The following is a 26116-nucleotide window of genomic DNA, read 5'->3' on the forward strand; positions in this document are numbered from 1 at the left end:
CAATGCCATATTTAAGTTTGCTGACAACACTACTGTTGTAGGCTGAATCAAAGGTGGTGATGAATCAGCATATCAGACGGAGATTGAAAATCTGGCAGGGTGGTGCCATTACAATAACCTCTTACTCAATGTCAGCAAGACTGAGGAGCTGATGATTAACTTCAGGAGAAGGAAGCTAGAGGTCTATGAGCCAGTCCACATCGGGGTATCAGAGGTGGAGAGGGTCAGCAACCTTAAGTTCCTAGATTTTAACATTTCCGAGGATCTATCCTGGGCCCAGCATGTAAATACAATTACAAAGAAAGCATGGCAGCATCTTTACTTCCTTAGAAGTCTGAGAAGATTCAGCATGTCATCTAAAACTTTGACAAACTTCTATTGTTGTGCAGTGGAGAGTACATTGACTGGCTGTGTCACAGCCTGGTATGGAAACACCAATGCCCTTGAGCAGAAAATCCTATAAAAAGTAGTGGATACAGCCCAGTCCATCACGGGTAAAGCCCTTCCCACCTTTGAGCACATCTACATGGAGTACTGTTACAGGAAAGCAATATCCATCAAGGACTCCCACTATGTAAACCATGCTCTCTTTTCTTTGCTGCCATCCGGAAGAAGGAGTAGGAATCTCAAGATTCACACCACCAGGTTCAGAAACAGTTATTACCTCTCATCTTCCTAAAAAAAAACCATCAGGCTCTTCAATCAGAGGGGATAACTTCACTCATCCCATCACTGAACTGTTCCCACAACCTATGGGCTCACTTTCAAGGACTTCTCATCTCATTTTCTTGATATTTATTGCATATTTATCTATTTATTTATCTTATTTTGTGCTTGCACTGTTTGTTGTCTTTTGCACATTGCTGGTGTGTCCATCTCGTTGGGTCTGGTCTTTCATTGATTTTTCTGTGTTTTTCTACTTAATGTGAATGCCTGGAAGAAAATGAATCTCAGGTTAGTATGTGGTGACACGGATATATACTTTGATAATAAATTTACTTTGTACTTTGAACTTTGAAATATGAATCAACATTCTTGATTAATTTTTCCAGACTTCAGTATGAAGGGTAAGTGATACATTTTCTTCCAGTGTTGCTTCCAGTGAATTCCCTTTCTGAACCAGATCTTCCATTTTCTACCCTGTGTAGGAGTGCTTGCATTCACATCCTCTTGCTTACACATGTAGATTACAGAGAGTTAATATGAGATGCTGGGCTTTACCTGTTTATTACTATCCAGTGCCCTGATCACCGACATCATCTTTCTCCAAAGATCTTTATCTGAGATTTCATCTGTCTACCTGAGGAAGGAATAAGTTGATAATAGCAGCTATTCCTATTACCACGCTCATCTCTGAATTAATATTCAAATACCCACCTAATGTAATACTCCACTCAATGACTGAGCTGAAGGAACAAGTAACATTCAGGATAGCCCTGGGTTAAACCTGCTGCATTAGGTTTCTGGAATACCCCAGTCACTTACATAATCAAAAAGACTCACGACTAAGGGGACTTACATTAAACGCACAGCATACTCTCAGATGCCACTTTATTAGGTACATCTGCACACCTGCTCATTAAGAAAATGGGTCCTTTTTAGATATGGTGAAGAGGGAGGGGCCAAACAATAAAGGAATGCCTGTGGTAGGAGCAAATTAACACCAAGCCCAAAGGATAATATTTGGACAGATAACCCAAACCTGGCTTAAAGGGGAATGTTTTAAGCATTTTTAACGAGAGATAAAGGGAAGTGATTCAACAGTTTAGCACCACAACAATTTAAAGATTGTAATTAATGGTAAAACAGACAAAAGTCAACAATGCACACAAGAGGCTACAACTGTGAGTGTAGAGAGCTAATTTATTTGTTTATTTAGCAATAAAGCCCTTCTGGCCCATTGAGCCAGGCAACCGCAGCTACCCCCGACAAAACTGAGCAAGCCACGGGACCAGTTAGCCTTCCCAGTATTCTTTGAACTGCATTGAATGGATGAAGGAGAGTGAAGAATCATGAAAACTCAGGATCAGCACACACAAAATGCTGGAGGAAATCAGCAGGCTGGGCAGCATCTATGGAAAAAGGTAAACAGTTGACATTTCAGCCCAAAACCCTTCAGCAGGACTCTTCAGAAGGATGTTGGCCTGAAACATTGACTATACTTTCGATTCAGAGAGGGAGTGACAGCTGAACAGTTGCTTCACCTTCTAGATCTCAGGGAAACTTTCAAACAATATTAAATATGGAAGTTATATTTAAAAGGGTAATTCTAGGCAGTTTCTAGAGTAGGTTACATGGTCGGCACAACATTGTGGGCTGAAGGGCCTGTAATGTGCTGTAGATTTCTACGTTCTATATTCTAATGCAAATATCTTATCAGCCAATCATGTGGTAGCAACTCAATGAATAAAAGCATGTAGACAAGGTCAAGAGGTTCAGTTGTTGTTCAAACCAAACACTAGAATGGGAGTAAGTGACTTTGACTGTGGAATGATTGTTGGCGCCAGACAGGGTGGTTTGAGTATCACAGAAACTGCTGATCTCCTGGGATTTTCACACACAACAGTCTCTAGAGATTACAGAAAAATGATGCGAAAAACAAAAAAAAATCCAGTGAGCAGCCGTTCTGAGGGTAAAAATGCCTTGCTAATGAGAGAGATCAGAGGAGAACGGCCAGATTGGTCAAGCTGACAGGAAGGTGACAGTAACTCAAATAACTACACGTTACAACAGTGGTGTGCCGAAGAGCATCTCTGAAAGCACAACATCTCAAACCATGAAGTGGATGGGCTACAGCAGCAGAAGACCATGAACATACACTCAGTGGGCACTTTATTAGGTACAGGAGGTGCCTATTAAAGTGCCACTGAACACTACAGCAAAGTATTGGTCATTTGGTCCACAATGTTGTGTTGATCTTTTAACCTACTCTGAGATCAATAAGCTCTCCTCAGGCTTCCAGCTGGGTACAGGTATTGATAATAACAGACGTTTCAATGACAAACTCTGCCATCTTCATCAGGGATGATGAATATCCTTGAAGGAGATGGCAGAGTTTGTCATCGAAATGTCAGTTATAATCAATACCTGTACCCAGCTGAAAGCCCGATTAGAGCTTTTTCATCATACATGCCACGAAAGCACTAAATCCTTTCTTACTCTAAGATCAATCTAACCCTTCCATCCCAAATAGCCCTCCAGTTTTCTATCATCCACATGCCAATCTAAAAACCTCTTAAATGTTCCAAATACAACTGCCTCTCCCATCACTCCTAGTAGTGTGTACCATGCACCCACCACCCTCTGTGTAGAAATCTTATCTCCGGCATCCCCTCTGTGCTTTCCTCAATCATTTTAAAATTATGCCCCCTCATATTAGCTATTTCCACCCTGGGAAAGAGTCTTTGGCTGTCAACATGAACACAAGCCTTTTCCTTATAAACATAAGAAATTCTGCAGATGCTGGAAATCCAGGGTAACACACACAAAATGTTACAGGAATTCAGGAGGTCAGGCAGTATAAATGGAGAGGAATAAACAATATTTCCTTACTTTATGGTATTCATGCTAACTTTTCTCACATACATATCAACTCCTTTTTGATATTTAATACCACTGAGGGATAATTTATAATAATCTATTTGTCTTTGCGATGTGGCAGGAAAAAGGAGGACCCAGAGCTATGTGGAGAACATGCAAACAGGTAGTACCGAGGTCCCAGGGTCAGGATTGAACCGGAGTCATTGACGTTTTGTGGCAGCAGCTTTACCTGTAGTGTCACCTTGGGTCACCATTTAACAGAAGAGATGCAACAGCATTTGAAGGGCTTATGAGATGTACGAGAATGTTGCCAGAGCTTGAGGTGTTTTTATTACAAGGAAGAATTTGCTGAGTGGGCTTAATTGGCTTGAATAAAGTGATATCTTTGCAGGTGAGAGGGTCTAGATACATCACAGTAGATTGATGCCTATGTGAAATTCTCTCCTCTTCCCACCTTCTTGGTTGAAGTTGAAATGCCAGGAATGAAGCTACAACACCCCCAGAACTCAGCACAACTCACATTGTATTGATGTTCCACAGAACAACACAATGTTGAGCTGAACCAATTACATTAATAATCAAATGCCCAACTAAATTAATCCCTACACACAAAACAAAATTAATTCTTAAGATTAGCTTTATTTGTCACATGTACAATGCCAATAAAAAGTATTCACACACACATATACATAATTCACCCCCTTGGAAGTTTTCATATTTATTGTTTTACAACATTGAATCACAGTGGATTTAATTTGGCTTTTTTGACCCTGATCAATAGAAAAAGACTCTTTTGTGTCAAAGTGAAAACAAATCTCTACAAAGTGATCTAAATTAATTACAAATATGGAACATAAAATAATTGATTGCATAAGTATTCAGCTCTTTCAAGTCAATATGTAGTAGATGCACCTTTGGTAGTAATTACAGCCTTGAGTCTGGATAGGTCTCCATCAGCTTTATACATCTGGACACTGCAATTTTTCCCCATTCTTCTTTACAAAACTGCTCAAGCTCTGTCAGATTGTATGGGGATTGTGAGTGAGCCGCCCTTTTCAAGTCCAGCCACAAATTCTTAATTGGATTGAGGTCTGAACTCTGACTTGGCTATTCCAAAACATTAACTTTGTTGTTTTTAAGCCATTCCTATGTAGCTTTGGCTGTATGCTTGGTGTCATTATCTTGCTGGAAAACAAATCTTCTCCCAAGTTGCAGTTCTCTTGCAGACTGCATCAGGTTTTCCTCCAGAATTGCCCTGTTTTTTACTGGATTCACTTCACCCTCCATCTTTACAAACCTTCCTGAGCCTGCTGCAGTGAAGTATCCCCAATGCATGATGCATGGACCACCACGCTTCACAGTAGGGATGGTGTGTTTTTGATGATGTGCAGTGTTTGGCTTACGCCAAACGTAGTGTTTAGTCTGATGGCCAAAAAGCTCAATTTAGATTTCATCAGATCATAGAACCTTCTTCCAGCTGACCTCAAGGTTTCCCACATGCCTTATGGCAAACTAACTGAGATTCCATGTGAGTTTTTTTTCAACAGTATTTTTCTCTTTGCCACTCTCCCATAAAGCATCCGGGCAACAGTTGTTGTATGCGAAGTCTCTCCCATCTCAGCCACTGAAGCTTGTAACTCCTCCAGAGTTGTCACAGGTCTCTTGGTGGCCTCCCTCACTAGTCCCCTTCTTGCACGGTCACTCAGTTTATGAGGACGGCCTGCTCTTGGCAGATTTACAGCTGTGCCATAATCTTTCCATTTCTAGATTACTGACTTAAATATATTCCAACAGATATTCAGTGACTTGGAAATTTTCTTTTATCCATCTCCTGACCTATACTTTTCAATGACCTTTTCACGGAAGTGTTGGAGTGTTCTTTTGTCTTTGTGGTGTAGTTTTTGCCAGGATACTGACTCACCAGCAGCTGGACTTTCCAGACACAGGTGTATTTTTACTACAATCAATTGAAACACCCTGACTGCACATGGTGATCTCAATTTAACTAATTACATGTCTTCTAAAACCATTGGCTGCACCAATGATGATTTGGTGTGTCATATTGAAGGGGAGGGGTGAAAAACTTATGCAATCAATGATTTTGTGATTTATATGTGTAATTAATTTAGATCACTTTGTAGAGATTGGTTTTCTTTTGACACAGAAGACTCTTTTTCTGTTGATCAGTGTCAAAAAAACCAAATTAAATCCACATTGATTCAAAGTTGTAAAATAATAAAGCATGAAACGTTCCGGGGGGTGTGGATGAATACTTTTTAAAGACAGAGTACAGACAGTGAAATGCGATGACCAACACAGTCTGTGGAGGTACTGGGGGTAGCCAATATAAATTGCTAACCACTATGTCTTTGGAATGTGGGAGGGAACCAGAGCTCCTGGAGGAAACCCATGGTGAGAAAGTACAAGCTCCTTACAGACAGTGGTGCGAATTGAACCCTGATCACAGGCCACTCTTTCCATTTCTTGAACATTCACGTGCCTATCCAATAGCCAGTTGAACACTCCTATCATGTTTGCCTCCACCACCTTATTCTAGCTTCTTCCCCCTTCCCAACCAGCCCTGATGAAAGGTCTAAGCCGAAAATGTTAACTGTTTATCACCCTTCATGGGTGCTTCTTGACATGATGAGTTCCTCCAGCATTTTGTGTGAGTTGTGGAAGATTAGACAGAGCACAAGTACTTGATTTTCACATTCACTCTAACAATGGAACTTCAGTGCAGACCACTGCTCCTCAGCAGCTGACTGCCCAGTTGCTGGTACAGGGCGCCCCCTTGTGATGCTAACACTAAGCTGCATACAGTTGAATACCCTGACACTGGGCATCATTCTGCAGAAAACCAATGGCTTCCTGCTGCTGCTTCAGTTTTGTTCTGAGCATTAAGGACATGCTGCGTTATATTGGTGCTGGAATGTCTGGTGACATTTGTGGACTGCCCCCTGCTCTCCTCTGGCTGCACCAATATTTAGGAGATGGAGGGAGAGCAGCCAGATGTCTTGGTACATATTAGTACCAATTACATAGAAAAGGAAAGCAAAGAGGTCCCGAAGAGTGAATTTAGAGAGCTAGGTAGAAAGTTGAGCAACAGGACCTCCAGGATAGTAATTTCTGGATTGCTGCCTGTGCCACGCACCAGTGAGGGTAAGAACAGGATGGTTTGGCAGATAAATGTGTGGCTGAGAAGCTGGTGCAGGGGGCAGGGCTTTAGGTTCTTGGGTCATTGGGATCTCCGCTGAGGGAGATATGACCTGTTCAAAAGGGACGGTTTGTACCCGAACCCAAGGGGGACATTATTCTCACAGGCAGGTTTGTTAGAGCTGTTGGGGAGGGTTTAAACTAACTTGGCAGGGAGGTGGGAACCAGAGTGATGGGACTCAGGATAGGACAGATGGTTAAAAAAAAAGCAAAGTTAGAGTGCAGTCAGACTGTCAGGAAGGACAGGCAGGCATTAGGGCAAAAATACAGCCAGCAGGGTGAGTATCAATGCATTAGGGATGATCTTTTGCACTTTTACAGATTGTTGGGTATGATTGTCGGCCATTCTGAGTCGTGGCTGAGGGATAGTTGTAATTGGGAGCTGAATGTCCAAGGTTACACATTATATCAGAGGGATAGGAAGGTAGGCAGAGGGAGTGGTGTGGCTCTGCTGATAAAGAACGGCATCAGATCAGTAGAAAGATGAGACATGGGATTGGAAGATGTTGAATTCTTGTGGATTCAGCTAAGAAATTGCAAGGGTAAAAGAACCCAGATGGCAGTTACATACAGGCCTCCCAACGGTGGCTGGGATGTGGATCACAGCTTGCCATGGGAAATAGAAAAGACATGTTAAATGGGCAACGTTATGGTAGTCATGGGTGATTTCATCGTTCAGGTAGATTGGGAAAATCAGGTTGGTAATGGGTCTCAAGAGAGTGAGTTTCTTGAATGCCTAGGAGATGGCTTTTTATAGCAGTTTGTTGTTGGGCCTACTAGGGGATCAGCTATACTGGATTGGGTGTTATGTAATGAACTGAAGGCGATTAGAGAGCTGAAGGTAAAAGAACCCTTAGGAGGCAGTTATCACAATATGATTGAGTTCAACTTAAAATTTGATAGGGAGGAAGTAAAGTCTGATGTAGCAGTATTTCAGTGGAGTGAAGGAAATTACAGTGGTATGAGAGAGGAGTTGGCCAAAGTAAATTGGAAGGAGATGCTGGCAGGGATGTCAGCAAAGCAGCAATAACTCATCAGGGGTGATTAATAAGTTCGCAGCCTAAGGTAGACAGAAATGAGTTATTAACTTCAAACTTTCTGCATAATCACTCAGAGTTGAACTTCGTGTGCATGAAACGAGAGCTGTATAACTCATCTCCTTCTACCTTAGGCCATGAACTTATCAATCACCCATCTGTGGACACTTTCTGAAGGTCCAAGATCTGTATGCTCCACGACCGCTGGACTAAGTGTGTAAATGTAGGAAGGGACTATGTTGAAAAATAAATGTGCTAGGTTTTCTAAAATTGACTTCGTCTGCCTTGGGCCACAAACTTATCAATCACCCCTCGTAGGACCACTAGAAAATAAGGCTAAAGATATAATAATGGTGGCCATGGAGATGGCTGATGAACTAAATGAGTATTTTGCGTCAGTCATCACTGTGGAAGACACCAGCAGTGTGCCTGATGTTGTAGTGTGTGAAAGAAGAGCAATAGCACACTTCCCATTATAAGAGAGAAGGTGCTCCAAAAGCTGAAAAGGTACATAAATCACCGAGGCCAGATGAATTGCACCCTAGCATTCTGAGGTTAATGTTAATGATGTATTTATGGAGTACTTGGCGACACAGGACAAGATAGTACAAAGTCAGCATGGTTTCCTTCAGGGAAAATCCTGCCTGACAAGTCTGTTGTAATTCTTTGAGGAGGTTACACGTAGGATAGATAAAGGGGATGTAGTTGATGTTGTATATTTGGACTTTCAGAAGGCCTTTGAGAAGGTGTCACACATGAGGCTGCTTAAAAAATTAAGAGCATATGGTATTACAGGGAAGTTACTAACATGGTTAGAACATTGGCAGATAGGTAGGAGGCAGCGAGTGGGGATAAAAGGTTGGCTGCCAGTGACGAGTGATGTTCCGCAGGGGTCGGTGTTGGGACCACTTCTTTTTATGCTGTATATCAATGATTTAGATGATGGAATAGATGGCTTTGTTGCCAAGTTTGCAGTTGATATGAAGATTGGTGGAGGAGCAGGCAGTGTTGTGGAAACAGGTAGGATGCAGAAGGACTTAGACAGATTAGGAGAATGGGCAAGGAAATGGCAAATGAAATACAATGCTGGAAAATGCATGGTCATGCACTTTGGTATGAGAAATAAATGTGTGGACTATTTTCTAAATGAAGAGAAAATTCAAAAATCTGAGATGCAAAGTCCTTATGCAAAACACCCTAAAAGTTAACTTGCAGGTTAAGTTGGTGGTGAGGAAGGCAAATGCAACTTAGCTCCTTTTCTAAGAAAAGATATGCTCCATTGGAGAGGGTCCAGAGGAGATTCACAAGGCTAATTCCAGGAATGAAAGGGTTACCATAGGAACATTTGACGCTCTAGGTCTGTACTCGCTGGAATTTAGAAGGAGGGTGGAATTTGATTGAAACCTCTCAAATGTTGAAAGGCCTACACAGAGGAGATGTGGAAAGGATGTTTCTCCTTGGTGTGGGAGTCTAGGACAAGAGGGCACAGCCTCAGGATAGAGGGGCATCTATTCAAAACAGAGATGCAGAGAAATTTCTTAAACCAGAGGGTGTTGAATTTCTGGAATTTGTTAACACAGGCAGCTGTGGAGGCCAGATCATTGGGTATATTTAAGTTGGAGATTGCTAAGTTCTTGATTGGCCATGGCATCAAAGGATACAGGGAGAAGGCTGGAGAGTGAGGCTGAGGAGGGGAGAAAAAGAATCAGTCATAATTGAATCATGGAACAGACACAATTGGCCAAATGCTCCTATGTCTTATGGTCTTATGGACACATTTCACTGTATGTTTTGATCTACATGTATTAAATAAACTTAATTCTTGAAATTTGAGGTTGTGTTCTCATTGCTTCAGAGTATCAGTCATTTGCTCTAGGGGCTCCACTGCAGGCAAACCATCATCCTTCATCAGGGATCCCCACCACCCAGGCCATGCTCTTTTCTCACTGCTGCCATCAGGAAGGAGGTACAGAAGCTTCAGGAGCCACACCACCAGGTTCAGGAACAGTTCTTACCCCTCAACCATCAGGCTTCTGAACCAGAGGGAATAACTTCACTCACCTCAACACTGAACTAATTCCACAACCTATGGGCTCACTTTATAACTCAAGTTCTCTGTATTATTTAGTTACGTGTTGTTATTTTTAGTTGATCATTTTGTGTACTGGCACAGTTTATTTTCTTTTGCTCATTAGTGTTGTCAGTCTTTGTGTAGAGTTTTTCATTAATTCTATTGTATTTCTCTGTTCTACTATGAATGCCTGCAAGAAAATGAACCTCAGGGTAGTATATGGTGGCATATATATACTTCACTATTAACTTTTGAACTTAAGCATTTAATTTAAAGACTTGTTGGAAATAGGTATCACTGCCAATGCCTACATTTATTACTTCAGTACTTCTTTCCCTCCGGGGGATGCCGTTGAGGAACCATTCTCTTTGAACTTCTACTCTTCTGGAGGATGAGAGTTCCATGATTTTGACTCAGCAATGATAAATGAAGCATTACACAGTACCAAGAGGTGTGTGATATTAAGGGGAATTTACAGGTCCAACAAGTTTTAAGTGTGGCCTAGGGTGGTGATGTTTCGGCGATGAAGCAGAACATTACGAGGCAATGAAGCGGAACACTGCAATGTAACTGTGCTAGGAAGAAAAGAGAAAATGGGAATGCAGGGAATTATAGACTAGTTAGCCTGACATCCATAACAGGAGAAACACTGGAATTTATTATTAAGGAAGAGAAACTAGGCATATAGAATATTCTGAGGAGAGATTGGTCAGATTAATCTACATGGAGAGCTGTTGCAGGAAAGCAGCATCCATCATCATGAACTTCCACCATCCAGGCCATCTTACCATTGGTATCAGTGAGAATGTGGATATTGTTTATTTGGATTTTCAGAAGGCCTTTGACAAAGTGCCACACATGAGGGTGTTTAACAAGCTACAAGCCCATGGTATTACAGGAAAGACTGGCATGGATAAAGCAGTGGCTGAATGGCAGGAGGCAAAGAGTGGGAACAAAGGGAGCCTTTTCGGGTTGGTGGTCGGTGACTAGTGGTGTTCCTCAGGGATCTGTGTTGGGACTGCTACTTTCATGTTATATGTCAATGATTTGGATGACGGGATTGATAGCTTTATGGCCAAGTTTGCAGATAATATGAAGATAGGTGGAAGAGCCGGTAGTGTTGAGGAAGCAAGGTGCTTGCAGGACTTAAAACAGATTGGGAGAATGAGCAAAGAAGTGGCAGGTGGAATATAATGTGTGGAAGTATATGGCCGTGCACTTTGGCAGAAAGGATAAAGGTGTAGACTATTTCCTAAATGGTGAGAAAGTTTAAAAATCTGAGGTGCAAAGAGACTTGGGGGTCCTCGTGCAGGATTCCCTGAAGGTTAACTTGCAGGTTGTGTCAGTGGTAAGGAAATAAATGGAATGTTAACATTCATTTTGAGGGGACTGGAACATAAGAACAAGGTTTTAATGCTGAGGCTTAATAAGATATTGGTCAGACTACACTTGGATTATTGTGAGCAATTTTAGGCCCCTTATCTAAGAAAAGATATACAAACATTGGAGAGAGTCCAGAGGAGGTTCACAAGAATACAGGACTGAAAGGAATTAACAGGAGTGAAAGAGTTAACATTTGAGGAGTGTTTGATAGCTCTGGGCTTGTACTCACAGGACTTTAGAAGAAAGAGAGGAGATCTCCTTGAAACTGATCAAATATTGAAAGGCCTATGTCGACAGAGTGGACGTGGACAGGGTGTTTCCTATAGTGGGAGAGTTTATGAGCAGAGGGCACAGCCTCAGCATTGAGGGATGTCCATTTAGAACAGAGATGAGGAAAAATTTCTTTCTCCAGAGGGTGGTGAATCTGTAGAATCCATTGCCATGGATGGCTGTGCAGGCCAAGTCATTAGGTATATTTAAGGTAGAGGTTGATAGGTTCTTGAATACTCAGGGTTACAGGGAGAAGCCAGGAAAATGGGTTTGAGAGGGATAATCAATCTGGTGAAGATGGCGCCAGTGTACAATGATCTCTCAGGTCGACATCTTCCAGATCATTCATGAAAATATTCTTTTCACTTCTTTTACAATGTGTTTCAAGGTCTGTTAGAGCCTGTGATTTATAGTTTGGAGATCAATTGAGTGATCCAGCTATCTCTGAGAAGATTCTGGGAAGTGAGCATGTACTTAGACGGCCTCAATATGAGGAAACTTCGAGACAAGGCGCGAGCCAATGTTCGACTCCATTTTTCAATTAAAGCATCAAGGAAGATTGAGACGTCAAGGTGAATGTGGAAGGCGAGTGAGAGTTCATCACCGACTGCCTTCCTTCTGAACACTGCCGAGAAGGAGTCTGTGAGCAGCCAATCGCTGTGCGCCTTGCTGTGACAGGTGGGTAGGTTTCTCTGCCTCATGTGGTGTCCCTCTCTTTCGATGAATGTCGGTGATATTGGAGGATGGTATTATGGTTCTGCACTGATGGATTGGACTATTGCATTTCTGCACTGTGGACTTTTTCAGACTTATGGTTGTTATATTCTGTGTTTTGATCACCCATTCCTTTTCTGTTTTATTGTGCAAGGGGAGGGTGTTTGAGTGTTGATGTTCTCTTGCGTTCTGTCAGTTTTTTTGTGCAGGGGAAGGGTTGTTTTTAGGGGTTGATGTTCGTTTTCCATTTTGTGTGGGGGGGTTTGAGGGTTGCTGTTCTTTTTTGTGCAGGGGTGGGGTGGACTTAATGTTTCTCTCTGAATGACTTGCATGTCTTTCTTTGTTTCGTAGCTATCTGGAGAAGACAAATTTCAGAGTTGTAAATGGACACATGCATTGATAATAAATGAACCCTTGAAAACAGCCATGATGGAGTAGCAGAGCAGACTCAATGGACTCAATAGCTTAATTGTGGGCTGCTCCAGCACATCCTTTGGTTTTGTTGGTTGTTAATGCAAATGACACATTTCACTGTGTGTTTCAATGTACATGTGACAAATGAATGAATGTGAAAACTCCACATGTACATGTTATAGAACCTGGACAAGACTGGGCAGTCAGGTATTCAGCCATTGCCACAGAATGTCCTGCTCATAGCCCTGTTGAAGCTGATTTAGTTCTTCATTGGATCATAGAATAAACTGATGTGTCATGGCTTACACTCATACAGAGCTTTATTCAGCAACAAGGCAGTAAGTTTGTGTCATCAGGGCAGCTGCAGTTCCACACTTAAATGTTCAATGTTAGTCAAGAATTCACCCTTATATGTTTTCTTACCTGTGAGCTTAAACTGTAACATAAATTGTATCTGTCAATGGATTTTTTAATGCATGTTGAATCTTGTGATTGGGAGAATGTGACAGTAGCATCAATTTGCATAATATTTGCCCTGAAGTTGTATCAGAGCCTTCGGCTGAGGGACTGAAGACAGGGGCACTGGATGGCAGGAGTCTGTCAGAAAGGGGGTGGTGCATATGAACTAAGAATATAACTCCAATCAGATTATTTCATTTCGAACCTCTGTGGATTCCAGAATGGTTCGCTCAGACTAGAAAGAGGTACTGGAGCTTCAGGTCCCATACCACCAGGTTCGGGAACAGGTCAGCCTTCAGGCTCCTGAATCACCATGGATAACCTCAATACTGAGCTGATTCTACACCTCGACTCACACCTTTCAAAGAGTCACGTCCTCAGTATTATTTATGCACTAATTTCTTCTTTCATTCTTTTTGTCTTTGCAGTTTGTATTCTTTGGTTGTTTATCAGTGTTGTTTGTAGGTTTCCATTGATTCTGTTGTGTTTCTTGGACTTACTGTGAATGCCTGCAAGAAAATGAATGTCAGGGCTGTACACAGTGGCATATGTGTACTTTAATGATACATTTATTTTGATCTTTTGAGCCTTTGAAAGTAGTGAACATAATTACACTTGGAAGAGCAAAGGGAGTGGAAATGCATGGAATTATAGACCATTAGCCCGACATCTACAGCAGGAGAAACACTGAAATCCATTATTAAGGAAGAGAAACCAGGCATATAGAACATAATAACAGGAAGGAACAGGCTCACATGGATTTATGAAGAAGAATAAGTGCTTGATAAGGGATCATTTTGTTCAACATAAATTTATTATCAAAGTACATATATCTCATCATATACAACCCTGAGATTTGTTTTCTTCCAGGCATTCACAGTAAATCCAAGAACCAGAATTGAACCAGAAAGCTACACACAAACAAAGATTGATAAAGAACCAGTGTCCAAAAGAAGATAAGCTGTACAAATACAAAAGAGAAAAAAAATAAGAAGAAGAAGAAGAAATAAGAAATAACTATTGGGAACATGGAATGTAGAGTCCTTGAAAGTGAGTCCATAGGTAGTGGGAAGAGTTAGTGATGGGGTGAGTGAAGTTGAGTGAAGTTATCACCTCTGGTTCAGGAGCCTGATGGTTGAGAGGTAACAACCCTGTGGTCAGTGTGTTCTGCTGGCATTGTCAGAGCGCAGTCTTATTGCTTGTCTATTATTAGTTTTCACATTAGAAATCTCAAGGCTACTCAGTCCTGTGTCACTGTCATCATTTTTGGATTTTTTTTTATTAACAGCATGCAGGTTAGTGCTCTTTTTGAAACTACAACTTGAATTTTCATCCTTTATCCTTTTCTCTTCCCTGTGCAGTCTATTTATTTGTGATTGTCCAACATACTCTTTGTATGAATTCTATTTTATTACATGCTGTAAGTGAACCACTATCACAGCAGTAATACAATTTGTTCAGCCAGGCCGGTTCCCATTTACAAATTGCTATTTTGCTTATGCTCATTTTAATTCCTGAGTGCAACTCAATTGCATCTCTGTCTGTTGTTTCCATCGATTCGGCAATTTCAACTGCTCTTTTAACTGTGAGCTGTGCTTCAGTTAGGAGCCATTTTTGAATGGTTTCTTGTGAGATTCCACAAACTAAACAATCTCTCAGTGCATCGTTAAGTCTATCACTGAACTGACAGTACTCAGACAATCTCTTCAAATCAGCCACATACGTACACTAAAGTGGACTTCCCTTCTTTTTGATTTTGCTTATGAAACCTAAAGTGTTCTGCAATCAACAACGGTTTTGGTTCTGAATGGTCCTTCATTACTTTCATGATATCAGCAAAGCTGATTTTGGTTAGTTTGGTTGAAACTTCTCAGCAAACTGTATGCCTTTAAATACAATTTCCTCAGAAAAATTGGTATTTGTTTCTCATTGCCTATTTCTTTTACTTCAAAATACTGCTCAATTTGCTCAGTATACATCAGCCAGTTACTTTTTGTGTAATCAAATGTGTCAATCTTTCCAATGTACCTAGCCATTTCTGTTCTTTTTTAATGTTTATTATTACCTGGAATTCACTGGTTGTGAACCCATGAACTCTTCAGTTTTCTGCCTTTTTTGTTACTCAATTGCCTTTCCTTTTGTGAAGTAAGTATGCTGCACTGTGTTTTTTAAACTTGACGTTTCTCACTGCGCTGTTTTTTTAATGTGAGTGTCTCGCTGCATTTCAACAGGTAGGTAATCATCTCAGGTTCGTTTAAAACTTCCTCATCACCACTGTTATGTTTCGTAACTAAAACAACATAATAAATGGGTTCATGGTCTGTTCAGAAATCTGAAAATGGAGGGGAAGAAGTTGTTCCTAAAACATTGAGTGTGGGCCCTCAGACACCTGTACCTCCTCCCTCAATAGTGACAATGAGAATAGTAACAATGAGAAGAGGGCATGTTGTGGATGGTGAGGGTCCTTAATGATGGATGCTGTCTTCTTAAGACATCACCTTTGAAGATGCCTTCAATGGTGGGCCAGCAGGATATACAAATGCCTAATACATCAGTCATACATCTAACCACTGTGAGCATCATTATGTACCTCCTTACTCTATCTGTCAATACAGGGCAACACAATCTGCAACCTTTGTACAGTCTGGAGACATTTTGTACCCTGTACCTATTCAGTTGACTCGCAGATGGCGATGTCACTGTCTGCAGATCTGTGTTTTCCATATTTCAGCTCCTCCACTGGCACTGGGAGTGTTCCCCTTTGCACCACTTATCCCAAAGCCATTTTTTCCCGTCCTATCTTACATGGCCCACCAAGGCCTGCGTAGATGAGAAGGGTCCCTGCTGAGGGCTGCCAAAGTAATTGAGAACAACTTTTGCGTTCAGGATCCATTCTGGAAACTTGAGCACAGATCTGCGATTGACATTCTGATACTGCAGTGTTGGAAACCCTTTATTTCAAATAGATATTAAACCAAGCCCATACCTACTCTCTGTTTGATTTGCAAGATCTTACAAAGTGACTTTAAACAAAAACAGAAGATGTTATCGCTCAAAGTTGAAATTCATTACGGAAGTACGTATACCAAATACAACCTTGAGATTCATCTTCTTGCAGGCAGCCACAGGAAAATAAAGAACCACAACAGAACCCACGAAAAGCCACACACAACAAAGGCTGACAAACATCCAATGTACAAAAGAGGACAAATCGTGCAAATTGTTAAAACGGTAAACAAATAATAGACAGAGCGTGAGCTGCAGAGTCCACAGGCTGAACGGTCTGTTCATCACTGAGGCGAGTGAAGCCTGTCCAGGAGCCCGATGGCTGCTCCTGAACCCTGCCCTGGACAACATTTAGCTCCTGTTTCACATTACTGAACAGAATATTTAACAATTATAGCATTGCCCCTTGTGGGAGCTTGTTTTGTGTATCTCGGTTACCACGTTGCCTACAATTAGCTAATGTAAAGTGCATTAAAATCTCCTGAAAGAGATGGGAAAGGCACTTTCGGAGGTATGACTTCAAAGCACAGTAGAGGCTCTCAGAGGGCCCAATCTTGTGTATAAGCACAAGGGATACTGATGAAGGGTCTCAGCCCGATATGTCAACAATGGCGCCTAACCTGCAGAGTTCCTTCGGCACTTTGTGTGCATCCCCACTCTTGTGTATCTGGCGATCGTCACCTTGCCAAGTGTGGAGGGTGGACAAACAGCTGTGGCTGGAACTACCCCCTTGTTACAGGTGCCACAGCGCCAGACAGAGGTTCAGAGGCAAACCACTCACACCCCTTCTAGTGCTGTGCTGAAGCTTTGTAAGACATTCATCAGACTGCATTCTGAGTATAGTGAGGAGTTCTGGGCCCCAGATCTAGGAAAGGATTTGCTGGCTTTGGAGAGGGTCTGGGGAGTTTTACATGAATGATCAGTAAAAATCGGAATTGGGTTTAATATCACTGGCATATATCATGAAATATGCTGTTTTGCAGCAGCAGTACAATGCAATACGTACTAATAAATGCTATACATTACAATAAGAAATATTTTTAACATAACTTAATTAAGTAATGCATAAAGAGAGAAAATATACTGTGGTAGTGTTCATGAGTTCAACATCTGTTCAGAAATCTGGTGGTAGAGGGGAGCATCGAGTGTGTGTCTTCAGACTCCTGTACCGGCTCCCTAATGGAAGCAATGAGAAGAGAGCATTGATGCACCATCTATAACTCTAGGAGACTGGAAGTGAACAATAGGCTTTTATTAACAGCAAAAAAAGAGCACGACATGTTGAAGACTAAGGGAGGAGCAGTGCCCCAATTGCCTTTACACAGGGGTCTGTGGGAGGAGCCACAGGAGCAGTCAGCAGAGAGGTGTGTCCAGACAGGTATATGTAGTTCACCACAGGCATGTTCTTGGCGATGGGGGCCATTAATGATGGATGGTGTGCTAAAGAAAGTGTTCCATTAAAGTAAGCCAGTAAGTGATGAAAATTGAAAAATATAACTAGTAAGCAATGCCACTAAATATTTGAACTCAGTTGAAGCCTTAATTTTGAAAGATGTCTGATGAATCTAGTGTTGCAGCCAGGTTCTTGGACCCTGAATTCTATCTCTTCTATTATTGTCATTTTAGAATTTCTCTTCCCACTATCTCAGTTTGTTTTATTATATTTTGCACCATTTTGTTAGTTTTGTGCATTTTCTGCTGTATTTATTATTACTATAGACAGTATATTATTAATTCTGAGCTTCTTTCAGAAAAAAATTTCATAGTTCTCTACTGTATGTAATAATAATCTAATCTTATCTTGAATCTGAAATCTGCTGGTGTGATGGAATAGATGCTGCCATGACACTATTTCAGAAATTCAACTCCCTATTATTCAGGGCAACCTGCTGAAGGGTCTTGGCCCAAAACATTGACTGTACTAAAGCAGTAAAAGGAAACCAAATCAAATTGCAGAATATAAGCGCAAAAGCTACAGAGGAAGGTAAAGTACACTTGGCCCTGTCTATGTTCATGGATCGGAGGCTTGTTTCTGCTGTTGTTCATTTATTTTCTTGTTATGAATATTGTGGGCATGCTATGATGGTGCCCAGTGTGTGGCAACAATTTTGACCTGCCCCCAGCACATCCTTAAGTTGTTTTGGGTAGAATATAGAACATAGAACGTAGAATAGTACAGCACAGTTCAGGACCTTCAGCCCATGATGTTGTGCCCACCCTTTAACCGACTCCAAGAACAGTCTAACCCTTCATTGCCACATAGCCCTCCATTCTTCTATCATCCATGTGCTGATCTAATATGTCTGCCTTTACCATCACCTCAAGCAGTGTGTTCCCACACCTACCACTTTCTGTGTAAAAAACCTGCCTGTGACATCCCCACCAGACTTTCCCAAACACCTTGAAGTTATATCCCCTCATATTAGCCATTTCCACCCTGGGAAGAAGCTTCTGACTGTCCACTCGATTCATGCCTCTTATCATCTTGTACACCTCTATCAAGTTATCACTCATCGTCCTTAATTCCAAAGAGAAAAACCATAGCTCACTCAACCTATTGGTTGTTAACACAAATTATGCAGTTTCCTGTTTGTTTTGATGTACGTGTGATAAATAATTGAATCTGAATCACCAACAGAGGGGTAGAAGTTGTCTTTGCTTCTCCATTGGTTTATACATGCTGCAATATAAGGAATCACATGTAAATGAAGAGCTATTCTAACCAGAACTATAGTTTAAGCTCTGACTAGAGAAAGGGCTGTGTCTGTTCTGCTCTACGTTTTATATTCTACATTCTATGTTATTTGTCAACAGGGTCTAAGATGATATATATCCCTCAGACAGGATCACCAAACAAATGGATTATTTGGTAAACACTGCACTCCTGTTCTGAGTGCTTTCTCTGCATAAATTGCCGAACATATTTCATTCTCTACAGACATGCACAATTGCCTGTAAAGTGTTTTGGGCATTCGTGCGTAGCATAATTGCAGCTATATCACTCAATCAGAACCGTCACTACTGATTGCAGCTGGGAACAATGAGGTACATGCCTTGTCTAGTCAAATTGCCTTGTATTGGATAAACTTGAAACATAAAGTCAATTGCTACCCACTACTGATACTGCAATATTGTGTTGTGATAGGGAAGAAGCATGAAGGTGCTTTCTGAAGTCAATGTGCACTACTTCATAGCTTGTAGTCACGGGATGTGTTCATTGAAGGAGAGCAAATCATTTGTGATCATCTTTTGGCAAGGGACTTACTGAACTATTTCAAGATTCAAGATTGTTTAATGTCATTTCCAGTACTCAAGTTGTAAAGGAGAACAAAATAATTGTTACTCCTGATCCGATCCAGCAGAAAGAAAACATAATAAATAAAGAGAAGCCTTCATGATGTTACAAGCACTCTTCTGGCACCGCTCTGTGTATATTTTCCTGATGGCAGGTAAGCTGTGCCAGGAAAGTGTTGGGCAGTTTTGACTACCCGTTGTAGAAGCTTGCTGCCCGGTGCAGATCAGCTTCCGTACCAGTCAGTGTGCTGTCTACTGTGCAGATGTAGAATGACATGAGTGTAAATGTACATAGTCCTACTCTCTCAGAAAGAAGCTTTCCTGATCATGTTCTGGGACCATGAGATGTGTACTCCAGTCACAGCAACTGTCAGGAGACAGTTATGAATCAGCTGTACTCGTCTAGGGCTGGAGTCACATTTATGCAGACTGGGGAAGAACAGGAGTTCTTAAATTCCAGATTTATCTTACTTAGTTCAGTTTGACACCCTCTAGAAAAAGCAATCTATTTAAGTATCCTCTTCCATCCAGCACCTTGAAGACTTACTGCCATCACAGCTGCCGTTTAGTACCTGTAGTGTGTTTCATCTGCATAATGAAGTAACTACCATACAGACAGCTTCTCCCAAACACTTCATCTCTACTGCCAAAAAGAATAATCGGCATCCTGAACAAAATTAGGGGTCTCAGAATTGACTAAAAAGCTCCAGTGAGAAGATTACCATGATCAGAGCAGTCATCCATGCATTTTTCGAGATAAGCTGCTTGTGATACTTGATGTTCCTTAACTAGTCACACTGGATAAAGTTAAAATTTAAAGTCTGTTGCTGCCCTGCCCACAACTGACATATGCTTTTTACCTGATCAATGTTATCCTGCAGCTGAAACTACTCTCCTCACTTCATTACCAGTCATTGTGTCACCTGTGAACCATTCCCCCGACATTCATTTCCAAAACACAAATGTGTCTAACAAACAGGAAGGCTCAAAATCCTCACCATCTGGGACATGACCTCCCCTCATTATAACCATTGGGCAGGAGGTAGGATCTCAGATGCCGTCAGATCTCTGAACAGTCCATGAAGTTATGAATACCTACCTCATTATTTATCTTTTGCACTATTTATCTATTTTATTTGTAACCTAAAGTAATTTTTATGTCTTACACTGTTCTGCTGGCACAAAAATTAAATGTTCACAACATATGTCAATGATGATAAACCTGAGTCTGATTCTGATTCTGGTCACAGACTTCCATTCACAAAAATAATCCCCGAGCATCATACTCTCCCAGTATTAGATTCAATTTTCCAAATTGCCCTTGATCTCCCATGTGGATCCTTGTTTGTTTTAATCATTCACCCTTCTGATTTTCTCATTTCGATGTGCTTGTACAACACCAACAATTTGTTTGACAATTTTTTTTCACTGTACATTGTTAATAGTTGTTCCATATTTCCATATTACAGCCCAATGAACCCATGCCAACTGACAGAGTAATCTACTTGACCTTGGAATTACATCCCATTAACTCCACTTCTATCACTTAACACTTTGGGCAATTTGTAGTGGCTAGTCAACAGATCAATCCGCACACCATTGGGATACGGGAGAAACCAGAGCACCCAGAAAAAGGCAGGTGCTTACAAGAAGGTATGCCAGAGTCTGAGCTGAACCCTAACTTGAGGGGATTTGGTATGTCACTAAAGACTCTAGCAAACTTCAACAGATGCACCATGGAGCACCTTCTGACGGGTTGTATCACCATCTGGTATGGAGGTGCGACCGCACAGGATCGGAAAAAAATGCAGAGGGTTTTAAACTCAGCCAGCTCCACCATGGGCAGTGGACTTCCCACCATCAGGAACATCTTCAAAAGGAGATGACCCAAGAAGGTGGCATTCATCATTAAAGGCACTCAGCATCCAGAACATGCACTTTTCTCATTACTACTATCTAGGAGGAGGTAGATAAGCTTGAAGACACAGACTCAACAAGTTAGGAATAGCCTCTTCTCCTTTGCTATCAGATTTCTGAGCAGTCAAACACATGAACTTTTACATCACTACTTTGCTCTCTTTTTGCACTGTATCAACATCTCTCACTCTCTTTCTCTTCTTCTCTCTCACCCTCTCTCTCTCTCGCGTCTTCACTACTATTGGCTGTTGGAGAGAGAGAGAGAGAGAGAGAGAGATTGAGAGATTCTTATCCCAATCTATATCTGACCTGGGCCCAGCATGTAAATGCAATTACGAAGAAAGCATGACAGTGTCTCTACTTTCTTAGGAGTTTGTGAAGATTCAGCATTAAGACTTTGACAAACATCTATTGACTGGTTGCATCACAGCCTGCTATGGAAACACCAATGCTCTTGAACGGAAAATCCTACAAAAAGTAGTGAATGCAGCCAGCCCAGTCCTCCCCACATCTACACGGAGAGTTGTTGCAGTAAAGCAACATTCATTAACAAGGAACCCCACCATCCAGGCTATCCTCTCTTCTCACTGCCGCAATCAGGAAGAAGGTACAGGAGCCTGAAGATCTGCACCACCAGGTTCAGGAACAGTTATTACCCCTCAGCCATCAGGCTCTTGAACCAGAGGGGTAACTTCACTTAACTTCACTCACCCCATCACTGAACTATTCCCACAACCTATGGACTCACTTTCAAGGACTCTACATTCCATGTTCTCGATAGTTATTGCTTTTTTTGCTCTTTTGGATTTGCACTGTTTTTGTCTTTTGCACATTCATTGATTGTCCATCTTGTTGGGTGTGCTCTTCCATTGATCCTATTGTCCCAGGATTGTATGTGATGACATATAATGTATATACATTGATAATAAATTTACTTTGAACTTTAGATAAGGGAAGGGTGATGATCAGATGCAGCCAGGTGGGGAAAGAGAATGGAGTAGAGTTCAGAGAGCAGCTAGTAGGTGACAGGTGGAAACAGATAAGAGAAACAAAACTTGACAATGGAGAAGAGTAAGAGAGGAAAGGGGAAAAGGTAGAGACAGAAGATGATAGGTGAAAACAGATGATGGGTGCCTTGCTCTCATCATTATGATTTGTAGCAGGACTTTCACAACATAACTCATCAAACTAATTGTGCAGTGTAAATCATATTCAATTGCTCATTTCCTCTGTTATTTCCCCACTATCATAGATCTCATTTGGTAAATTTGTCAGCCTTTCAATCCCAAAATCTTCCAGAACTTGAATAATTTCTACAGCAATGCCATCTGCTCCTACTGCCTTACTCTTGTTCATTTTCCCCACTATTGCTTTAACCTCTGATTTTATAATCGGTGGGCCATCCATGTTCTTAGTACATAATTGTTGACTTCTCTTCTCTCATATCTTCAAACAAATTGACAATGCATTCAAGCTATGTTGCCAGTATATTCAATGTGTGTCAATAGATCTCACACCTTTAAGTGTCCACTAGACGTACAAGAATTAGCACCTGTCAGTGTCCTCACCTTGTGCATATCATCAGAATTTCTCAGTTTCACAAATCTCTTTGCATTCTCTATTTATCCATTGTTCTTTCAATTCCCTATGGTTTCACTTGATTTTTTTTGTCAAAGGTTTATATGTGTTGCTGTACTTTGGTGTGATTTTCTGTCTTTCTTACATTAGATCCAGAATTTCATCTGTCATCTGTTTTTCTCCTTCTCTTTTCTCTTTTTTGGTATCACTTCATTAAACACATTCACCACTGCCTTTTTAAACTTCAGCCAGCTTGGTGTGTTCTCCACTGTCAGAGCTTCAGATCTGTTCTTCAGTATAGAGTATTTTATCTTCACGTCTGGATCTTTCAAGCAATCCAGGTCTAATTTGGTATTACCTTTAGACTTTTTTAACCAGATAAGCTTAACCTTCAGATTGCTTATCACTGAAACATGGTCACTCTCACACCCTACTCCTGGATATGGCATTCATGAAACACTTGCTGATTGTGATGCAGTCCATTTGATCTTCCGGTGTGTTCCAAGTCCACAACCTTCTTGTGAGCTGCTAGTATCATGTGCTTGTTGTTGTCACATTATTCGCATGACACTTTCACCTCTGTTGTTCCTGGTTGCCAGTTCAAATGTGCCAACAATATCACCCTCTCATTATTGCTCATGTCCCCTACACCATAATGATATCTTGTGATTTGCAGTGGTCCTTTGCTTCTTGCAAGGTATCTTAAACATTTTCTATATCGTCTTCACTATTATGGGCTGTTGGAGCATATACTATAACATTTTCATAGATTTCCCTCAGAGTTTCAGCAACAGTACTCTGTCTGATAACGCCTGGTATCTCATCAGGTTTTTGCTTCTCTAAGCATTAAGTGTTCTTCTCAACATTTACCACCAGCTGAATAGATCAGCTTGCATTCAGAGATCATTGAAGACAGTGGAATTTGATTCGGAACAAGAAGGCAGCAGGAGAGCACCTAAGGATTTCCAGTGGGAAGACATTTTGAGTTCTTGGGGGAAGAGAGAGGTCAGACTGCACAGGCGTGTGACGTCAGCCAGTTGAGAGCCAGTTTAAAAAGAAGGCAGCCATATCCAGCTGGCAGCTGAGCGAAAGGGCTTTGGCTCCACGGGCTTCCGCGGTAACAGGACGAGGTAAGGCAGTTGTTGATTGCAAAAGGAGGTAGTATGTGTGTGAGGCCAGTTTCCTGTGGTCGGTGTCAGATGTGGGAGGTCCTGGAGTCTCCCAGCATCCCGGATAGCCACATCTGCACCTGGTGCATCGAGATGCAACTCCTAAGGGACTGTGTTAGGGAACTGGAGCTGCAGCTCGATGACCTTCGTCTGGTCAGGGAGAGTCAGGAGGTGACAGAGAGGAGTTACAGGCAGGTGGTCACACCGGGGCCATGGGAGACAGACAAATGGGTCACAGTCAGGAGGGGGAAGGGGAAGAGTCAGGTATTAGAGAGTATCCCTGTGGCTGTACCCCTTGACAATAAGTACTCCTGTTTGAGTACTGTTGGGGGGGACAGCCTACCTGGGGGAAGCAACAGTGGCCGTGTCTCTAGCACAGAGTCTGGCCCTGTAGCTCAGAAGGGTAGGGAAAGGAAGAGGATGGCAGTAGTGATAGGGGACTCTATAGTTAGGGGGTCAGACAGGTGATTCTGTGGATGCAGGAAAGAAACTCAGATGGTAGTTTGCCTCCCAGGTGCCAGGGTCCAGGATGTTTTGGTCCAAGATACCCTGCAGTGGGAGGGAGAACAGCCAGAGGTTGTGGTACATATTGGTACCAAAAACATAGGTAGGAAAAGGGAAGAGGTCCTGAAAGCAGACTACAGGGAGTTAGGAAGGAAGTTGAGAAGTAGGACCTCAAAGGTAGTAATCCTGGGATTACTGCCTGTGCCACGCAACAGTGAGAATAGGAATAGAATGAGGTGGAGGATAAATGCGTGGCTGAGGGATTGGAGCAGGGGGCAGGGATTCAGATTTCTGGATCATTGGGACCTCTTTTGGGGTGGGTGTGACCTGTGCAAAAAGGACGGGTTGTACTTGAATCCCAGGGGGACCAATATCCTGGCGGACAGGTTTGATAGAGCTGTTGGGGAGGGTTAAACTAGTTTGGCGGGGGGGGGGTGGGAATCAGAATGTGAGTGCAGGGATTAAGGTAGAAGGGCAAGGGCATGATGCTCAGAGTTCTGAGTTGATGAGGAAGGACAGACAGGGGACAGAACATAATTGTAGCCAGTTAAAGGGGTTGAAATGTGTCTATTTCAATGCTAGGAGTATTAGGAACAAGGAGGATGAACTTAGAGCATGGATTAGTACGTGGAACTACGATGTTGTGGCCGTTATTGAAACTTGGTTGGAGGAAGGGCAGGATTGGATGATGCAGGTCCCGGGGTTCAGGTGTTTTAAAAGGAATATGATGGGAGGTAGAAAAGGGGGGGTGGGGGGAGTGGCATTGCTGGTCAGGTACAGTATCACGGCGACAGAAAGGGAGGACACTGCAGAGGGAGTGTCCATGGAGTCAGTCTGGGTGGAAGTCAGAAATAGGAAGGGATCAATCACTGTGCTGGGAGTAGTTTATAGGCCCCCAAATAGCCCTCGGGACACCGAGGAGCAGATAAGCAGGCAGATTTTAGAACGGTGCAGGAAATATAGGGTTGTAGTTATGGGTGATTTCAACTTCCCTCATATTGACTGGCACCTCCTGAGTGCAAGGGGGATAGATGGGGCTGAATTTGTCAGGTGTGTTCAAGAAGGATTCCTGACACAGTATGTGGACCGGCCGATGAGAGGAGAGGCTATACTGGATCTAGTTCTGGGTAATGAACCTGGTCGGGTGACAGACCTCTTGGTGAGGGGGCATTTTAGTGAGAGTGAGCACAACTCCCTTAGCTTCAGCATAGCTATGGAAAGGGATAAAATCAGATGAAATGGTAAAGTGCTTAACTGGGGAAGGACTAACTTTGAAGGGATGAGGCAGGAACTAGTGAGAGTAAATTGGAAACAGATGTTCAAAGGGGAAAGCACAGAAGTAATGTGGGAGAAGTTTAGGGACCACTTGAGCAGGGTTCAGGATAGGTTTGTCCCACTAGGGCAAGGAAAAAATGGGAGGAAAAGGGAACCGTGGCTGACGAAACGTGAGGCAACTCATCAAGAGGGAAAAGGAAGCATATGTTAGATATAAGAAGCAGGAATTAGGAGGGGCTTATGAGAAATATAGGGTAGCCAGGAAGGAG

At 42.0% G+C, this 26116-nt stretch overlaps 1 long non-coding RNA gene across 1 annotated transcript; it reads right to left on the minus strand.

Moving 5' to 3' along the window:
* Positions 1-832: 832 nt before the first annotated feature.
* On the minus strand, positions 833-17275 carry LOC132385141 (uncharacterized). The gene is made up of 3 exons (XR_009509094.1): positions 17195-17275; positions 1222-1300; positions 833-933 (listed from the first exon to the last, which is right to left on the minus strand). It is a non-coding gene; the product is annotated as an uncharacterized LOC132385141 (long non-coding RNA).
* Between the last annotated feature and the right edge of the window lie 8841 nt (positions 17276-26116).

The sequence above is a fragment of the Hypanus sabinus genome, chromosome X2, assembly GCF_030144855.1.
Source record: "Hypanus sabinus isolate sHypSab1 chromosome X2, sHypSab1.hap1, whole genome shotgun sequence".
Taxonomy (NCBI): Eukaryota; Metazoa; Chordata; class Chondrichthyes; order Myliobatiformes; family Dasyatidae; genus Hypanus; species Hypanus sabinus.